The 7461-nt window shown below is 33.6% G+C and overlaps 1 protein-coding gene across 2 annotated transcripts in view; it reads left to right on the plus strand.

Annotated features, from left to right (window-relative positions):
• SYNCRIP (synaptotagmin binding cytoplasmic RNA interacting protein) overlaps window positions 1-4325 on the plus strand; it is a 28747-nt gene extending 24422 nt beyond the window's left edge. For both annotated transcript variants that reach the window (XM_045508634.2, XM_045508635.2), the window contains exon 12: window positions 1-4325. This exon is cut by the window's left edge. The gene's annotated coding sequence lies outside the window, so the exon portion shown is untranslated.
• Window positions 4326-7461: the final 3136 nt, after the last annotated feature.

The raw sequence follows: 7461 nt of genomic DNA on the forward strand, positions 1-7461 counted from the left end.
TAGATTTTTCCCCTGTTTTTTTAAATTAAGGATCCCAACAGTGGTTTTCTGAAACATTCTCTTGAATTTGTGCATTTAAATTTTATTGCAGTGGTATAGATGAATGCCATTGTTGGTATCCTTAAATTTTATTTCTGCTCACCAAGGTTAATCATGATTGTCTATATCTTTTTTATAGTAATCACTTTTGGATTGTGTTCAGATATGCAGTTTCAGGTGTAATCATCAGAGCTGGTTAGTCAGGCATTCCAGATAGTGGTTCTTTTCAGAACCTTTTTTTAAAGGGTTGGTTAACTACCTCAGTAGCAGAGGATTGAACTATACCCTGTCTGTACTGTACATAGAAAATCTTTGTAGATAAAAGCAAGGCTTGTTAAATGATATGAGGGTAAGATTTTAATATACCAAATGTAACATTCTTAGTTGCCTTTAGTTTCAGAGGCTTGTAAGACTTCCTCATGACCATCATAACAGGCCTTGCTTTTGTCGTATTTTGTGGCTGAAAAAGCAGCCTTGCTTCTTCAGATATTGTAGTTATTTGGATGTATAATAGTTTAGCAAGATGTTACTTTTGTAAGACATCAGATGTTCAGAAAAAGTGCATCCGAACTTGTACTAAATACTGCAGTGTCCCTTTATAAAAAGTCAGACTAAAACTGACAATTGTACAGCGAAGCCTGACATTTGGATATTTTGAAGTTTTTTCATAAATCATAGGAAATTAGTATATGGCTGTAGTTTAGCTTTTTAGGTAAAAGGTATGTTTCATTAGTGCATTTCTTATTGCTGATCACTGCAAAAATGTGAATCAGCTTTCCATTTCTTATGCAGGTCATGATAACTTGTAGAATAGAGTACAATCATTTGTGCTATGTTTTTAATTTTCTAAAGCACCTTGATGACAGTGAGTGTTCAGTGGTGAAGCATCCTCTATTGAATCACCCTCAAAAAAATTTTTTTGCCAAGTCCTAAATTGATAGCTTAAAGTCAAAAGTGAAATTATAGTTTAATTAGGACTTGGTATAAAGAAATCCCTTTTCCCCTTCCCCAAAGGGATACTGCAGTTATATCACATACCCAATAGGCACCACGATGAAGATCAGAGCTTATTATACTTAATTAAGGTTTTATACACACCAGTTCCCCCAGTAAATGCAAATTTAACAAGAAAATTAGACATGTCATATGTTAAATGCTCATGGCAAACAATCATTTTGCATTCCTGCAAATAAAATTGTTTTATACTGTAAGCTGGAGGCGAGTGTAACTTATTTTTGTAATAAAGTTTTTATTTTTTTTATGTGTCATTAATATAAATGTGTGTTAGTGTAGAAATATTCTGGTTTAAAAACTTAGAAATGCACACATTTCAGTATGTTTATTTGTACTTACATAATTTTAGATAGTGGTTGCCAATAGCCTGTATGTTTCACATTAATTGGTTTTTTTTATGTTATCTTAATAAACCATTTTAGTATGTTGTATGTCAGTTACTGGGATAGCTGGGACATAGAGTGTAATTTAAAATTTGTCAATAAGTATTCATTGGAATATTTGTAAATGTGCCTTGCCGGTTATTGAAACTTACCTACAAAATGAGTATGGGGTGACAAAAATTAGTTCCTGGTGCTTAATGAAACTTTTTGCCACTGATTTTATATATATAACCCCGTGCTTTTTTAAAGTACATCTCTCTCAAATCTTAGTATAAGTTTGAGGGCTACACAAAACATTTACATTTCATTCTAACATTTAATGAGTATAATAGGCTGTGGAAAATGGGTAAATTAAATGTAGCCTTCAGTAAAATTGAATCTCAGTGTAATCCTTGGTGCTGGCATTTCCCAGTCCCAAGGAGTTAAATGATCCCATTGAAGAGGTCATTGCCATGCCTATTGGCACTTTACTGTCATACCCTTTTTATGGGACACTGTCAAGGTGTTTAAGTTAATTCTCAGAATTATTTGTTGGGATTTTAGAACAGGTTTGTTTTAAGTAAGAACTGCATTGTCAAAGTTGAAAGATGAACATTTTTGTGAGTCCACAAATGTGTTCTTAAAACATTAAAATACGGAGCTGTGGGTTTCCAAGGCTATTTGGCATTCTTAGTTTGGGGATTTGGGAGGGAAATCTGATATTAAAAAATTGTGAAGAATTGATGGGTAAATGTAAAAAAGTGGTGATGAAATATACACACTCAAGTGAAATTACTTGACAGTGTTCATTCGAATAACTTTGAATTTAAGCCATTATAATTACTTTTAAAATTAAATAATCATTTGCACTGTTCTGATAATGGGTGCAGTTTTTGAGCAATATAATCAGAGCTAAATATGCATGTAGTGATTAGTGATGTGAACAATTAAGTTCTGAGAAGAAATACTAACTGGTTTTTCAAACTTAAATTTCTGTAGTAAAATCAGTATCAAACTCTTATCAGAGATCAAGGAAAACAGGCAATGCATATAAACATACTTTTGAATGTTGTGTGGCCTATAAAGCAATAATGCAATTTTTATGGAATGTCATGGGATATGAGAAATGGAAATGCAAAAATAACTAATCCTTTAGTAAAAATGTCAACATGTTAAAAGGGGAATGTTAATTAATGTAGGTTATTGCTATATTTGTGATTTGTTTATGGGTTCTTGGCTTTGACAGCTTCAAAGAATGGACAGATGACAAGTTACAGAAATTTTGTATATATTGTCAAGGAATGGGTCTTAAATCCAAGAGTCAAGTCCCTTCCTTGGGGTGAAAATGTATCCTTAAAGCATTCTGATTGTTAAAAAAACTTGAGTTACCTAACCAAAGCAGACGCAAGATTTTGTTTCTGCAGACTACTTGGCAATCAAAAGTGATCATCAATTTAGTTAATCAGTTTTCAGAAAGTTGCTTTGTGAGAAAATTGTGTTACACATATTCTCCCAAACATGCTTTTTGTGGAAGGTTTTCAGCCATTGTGACGGAATCAGATGTTAGGAATGAAGGGGGGGTGGGGGATTTAGCACAAAAAGCGGTTGCACACTCATGATGGCTACTGTTGTAGCATCATGAGAAATTTTATCTACCAATTACTGCGAGTCTGATCTTACAAAATACAAACACTTTCTTCACAATCAAATAGGAACAACATAGGAATGGTTTGATGGGGTGGCCTCGGGTATTCACTTGTATAAAGATATTTGAAAAGACTTATATCAGGGTGAATATCATGCTAAATGGGCAAAATTGTCACATTCTGGATCCTTTTTTTGACTGCTAAGTTAAAAGTCACTGTTGAGAAATACAGAAGGAAAAAAAAAAAGACCACCTTGTTTTTTACAGAGTATGACATAGTCTATTTTCAGGGGAGAAATTAAAAAGTAGAAGGACTCAAAGCATTAGGTGAGAGAGCTAACCCCCTACAGTAAATGATTGCTCAGGTTCCTAAAACTTCCAAGAATCCCCACAGTGGTCATTTTTCTCCCCAGTGACATACACCATGAAATTTTTATGACCATAGGAATTCAATGGTATAAAATGAATGAATAAAGAAGTAACAATACATAAAATGAATGAATAAAGAAGTAACAATACATAAAATGAATAAACTTGTGGGGATGATGTTTTAAAATGTAGTACTAATTACTCAGTACCACTCAATAGGGCATGCCACTACTTTTCTTAAGATGCTAATTATAAATTAAATCAATGTTCAAAGACATTTTTAACTGTGGGCAAATTAGTAGATGGACTCTTTGGTCTGTCACTTTTTTAAAAAAGTACTTAAGATATAAGTTTTATTAGTACCACAGTCTGCCTTCAGTATATGCCTAAAATATTTTTCTGGACCAGGAACATTCAGTTGAAAGAAACACATCTTTTTTATGAATGCAAAACAGTATTATAACTAATGCCCTGGTCCAAGATTAAGTTTTTAATGATAACAGTAGTCTGATAAACATTTAGAAGTCTGGCATTGAGAAACAAAAGCTTGTACCTGACTAGTATTTTTGTTTAAAAAAATATTAGTTCTGTTAGCTTATTTAAATTCTCTGACATTTATTTATCTGTAGAATTTATATTTATTTCATTCCTTTCATCTCACTGAAAACTGTCTGCAGGCTCTTTGATTTGGATTAGATGTGTGAAGTACTGTCTTTTGCCAAAAACCTCAAATTACCTGTTCTTTTCAACGTAGTGGGTTTGTGCTTGTTTGGCGATCAGTTCAAAAACTATCTGTACTATCTGTACTGCCTCTGATGTTAAGATTTTATGTATAGCATAAGGAAGCTAGCTCTGACTATATTTTCCTAAGAATAAAGACCTATTTTTGTAGCATGTCTTAGGATCTCCAGGAGTCCAAGAGTTATTGTGGGTGTTCTCCATTTCATCATTTTTCATTTAACAGCTTTTGAATAGACACTTGGAATATTTAGAGCTCTTTTCACCTTTTTGATTATCCATACATTCAAAGTAACTAGCCAATGGTAAAAACAAATTCCCCACAACCTCTAATTCAAGCACATAATGGGGAGATGTATAGAATAAATGTATAGTGCTGGTCTCCACTTGATTTTAATTGACGATGAAAATATTCTGTGGTCACACACATGCCAGTGGACTAAGTGAATAAGTTAATGGTAATTTGGTTCTGCTTCTCTGGTAACATGCCCCCACCATTTAGTGTTCCACTATGACTCTGAAGATTTGGAAATGAGTGATTGAGGTTGCAAGTAATTTGGGAGAGTGGAATGAACAAACTGATCTGTTTTTAATGTTGCATTCTTAGGTGACTGCACAAATGAGGTTAGGTGAGTTCAGCTTAAAATGTTTTATTAAGCCAAGTTGGCAAATCATCATCAAAAGGTGGGGAACTTGTAAATATATTCAGGGGGTTTTGGCTCAGCCCTACAATTTCTTGGTGGGGGAGATAGTTTTGGTCACTTCATCATGACAAAAATCCTCTTAGGTCACTTAGTACAGGGTTTGTGTTAATGATTACTAAAATTTATAGAAATGACGGAAAAAAGTTTTTGTCGTTTTGGAATAGTCATGGAAGTTTTATGCCTGAAATATTCTGGTGTACTCCTAGGGGATTTTGAAAACCATTTACATTGCCTATTTGGCTTCCTGTGGAGATGCCAAACTAGTACATTTTTTTCTTGTTGAAATCAAGACTTCTGAATAAGACTTTTTGGGTGAGGGAGACGTCCTAATAAACCATTTTGGAAATAAGTGTCTTCAAGTGTTAGTTTTCCTAAAATGTTTTTTTTAACACAAGCAATAGGATCAAGATAAGATTGTTTTAGAATAATTTACTATGAGCTTCAGTGACTATCTGTTTTTTTACATTGTAAAGTGGTTTAAAAGAAGTTCTAATCTGAAGGGAGTGTAATCTGAAGCTGCTATCTGTAATCTTCACAAATTGTCATTTCTTGACTAAAATATTTTAGGCTTTCAGTCTGTATTCTGAAAGGATTTTTGGGATACAATATACTAGTTTGGGAGAGAATTTTGGGATACCTATGGGAATTGACATCTTCCGTCACTTAAGAACTACAGCCAATTTCTTTTTCAAGGCAAAAGGACAAAGATTTTGATGTGGACACGCCGTTACCACAGATTAAAGAGCATGACTCGAGCGTGTTCATGCTAATGCTAAATTAATACCAAAATTCAGTCTTCCAGGTGTAGAAACATATCTTGAGGTTAACAGGAGAGTGCTAACATCACATCTGGTATGGCTCTAATCTGTTAATTTTAAGTAAGGTAAATAATCATGCCATTTGTGTAACACAATTTTGCATTTGGACTTGTGTCCTGATTTTTTCCTATGGGAATTAGAAAACGCCAGTACTGCAACATTTGAACACAGAATTGCTCAAACTAGTTGCATTTATTTTAATGTCTTAAGTAAAAAACCCCTGATGAGTTCATTTTTAAGAGAATATTTTTTAATATGTTGGTATTCATGTTGCTTTAATTGGAGAATTCAGGAATTAAGCCTCTAAAATTGCTTTATGTAACATGTCATGAGAAGGTGTGTGTGTGTGTGTGTGTACACGTACGTACGTACTGATAATGTGTTTCCTCAGTACATTTAATATTTGGAATGAGCTTGGAGTTAAACCAGAAATGAGCAATACATCAAAGGTCATCTATAAAAATTGGTGGAATACACTTCTCAGTTCTCTGCAGCCACGTGCATATGTAATACACTGTCGTTTTGGCAAAATTTAATATCTCACTTTCTTCTTGAAATAGTAAAAGTTCACATGAATTTGCAGAAATTGAATCCCTAGGAACCCTTCAACATTGATGAGTGCATATTCCTCTAGGCACCCTGCCTAACTTCAAATTCATTTATAACTAGAATTAAAACATGATGAAAAGCTTTTGTTCTAAAGTTGTATCTTAAGTCTTTGTTGATCTCTTGGTTTTCTTAAGATCCATTTAGCATTTAGGGCAGCATCAGCAGTTAGGGGCCCAGCAGCAGATGCTGTGGTTTCTTTGATTTATCCCTGCTACTCAGTGTCTTTTGACTGGTCTATTTAAATTACTACTACTACCACTAGTTCTTTGAAATTACTCAGTTTTCTTTTGTATATAATCTCTTGCCTCCTCCTAGAAAAGAAGCTCCTCTAGGGCAGGGTATTCTGAATTAATGGTGCTAGGCAGGTGTTTATCAAAACATTTTTTAGTTTGGTGGGAATTTTCAGTTTTGTTTATTTGCTGAATTAGGCTTAGTTTCCGCATGTTAAGTTGAAAAAGGAATCAAAATTTCTGAGCCATTTAATTTACAACGTGGAAAACTTAAAAATTAATGAACATGAAATGCTAATGTTTTAAGCAAGTTAAGATCATGAAGATACATCACTGAAATCGTTTATCTGATATTAAAAAAGTCTTGAAGGGAGCAGTTGGTTGTGGGATTTAGACTGCTTTGTTTTTTACATCAATTTAATTATTAGAACAACCCAGCCCAACAACTTTCCTTCATGCTGATACTCAGCTTAATTGCCAAGTATCAACCTCCAAACCCCATCTGTATTTTCTTTCTTTATGATGAAGGGATACTTCAAGACTCCAAGTAATGATGCTTGAGAAGAGAGAGTATCAGGCTAGGTAACTATAAATTACCCTGAAAACATCTGTTTCTGAGAATAATCCTTACTTAGTGTATTTTAAAATAACTTTAAGCAATGATTGCATCCATATGAATAATCTATATGTACCTTACAGTTGGTTGCTGGTTGAATTTAAGTCACTTGAAGGGAAGGTCTGCATTTAAGGTGTTTTCTCACTACAGTATATATACCTAATAGTTTGAATAGTGATGGATAAAGGTGGTATTTATGCTTAAAAATGCTTAGCTGGTATTTTAATTTGACGGTACTTTAAAGAAAATTTAGAAGACCTATACCTGGAAAACAAGATACATACAGCACAGGTTGTGAAATTCTACTCTGCTCACAC

Source organism: Camelus bactrianus, chromosome 8 (genome assembly GCF_048773025.1).
Source record: "Camelus bactrianus isolate YW-2024 breed Bactrian camel chromosome 8, ASM4877302v1, whole genome shotgun sequence".
NCBI classification, from domain to species: Eukaryota; Metazoa; Chordata; class Mammalia; order Artiodactyla; family Camelidae; genus Camelus; species Camelus bactrianus.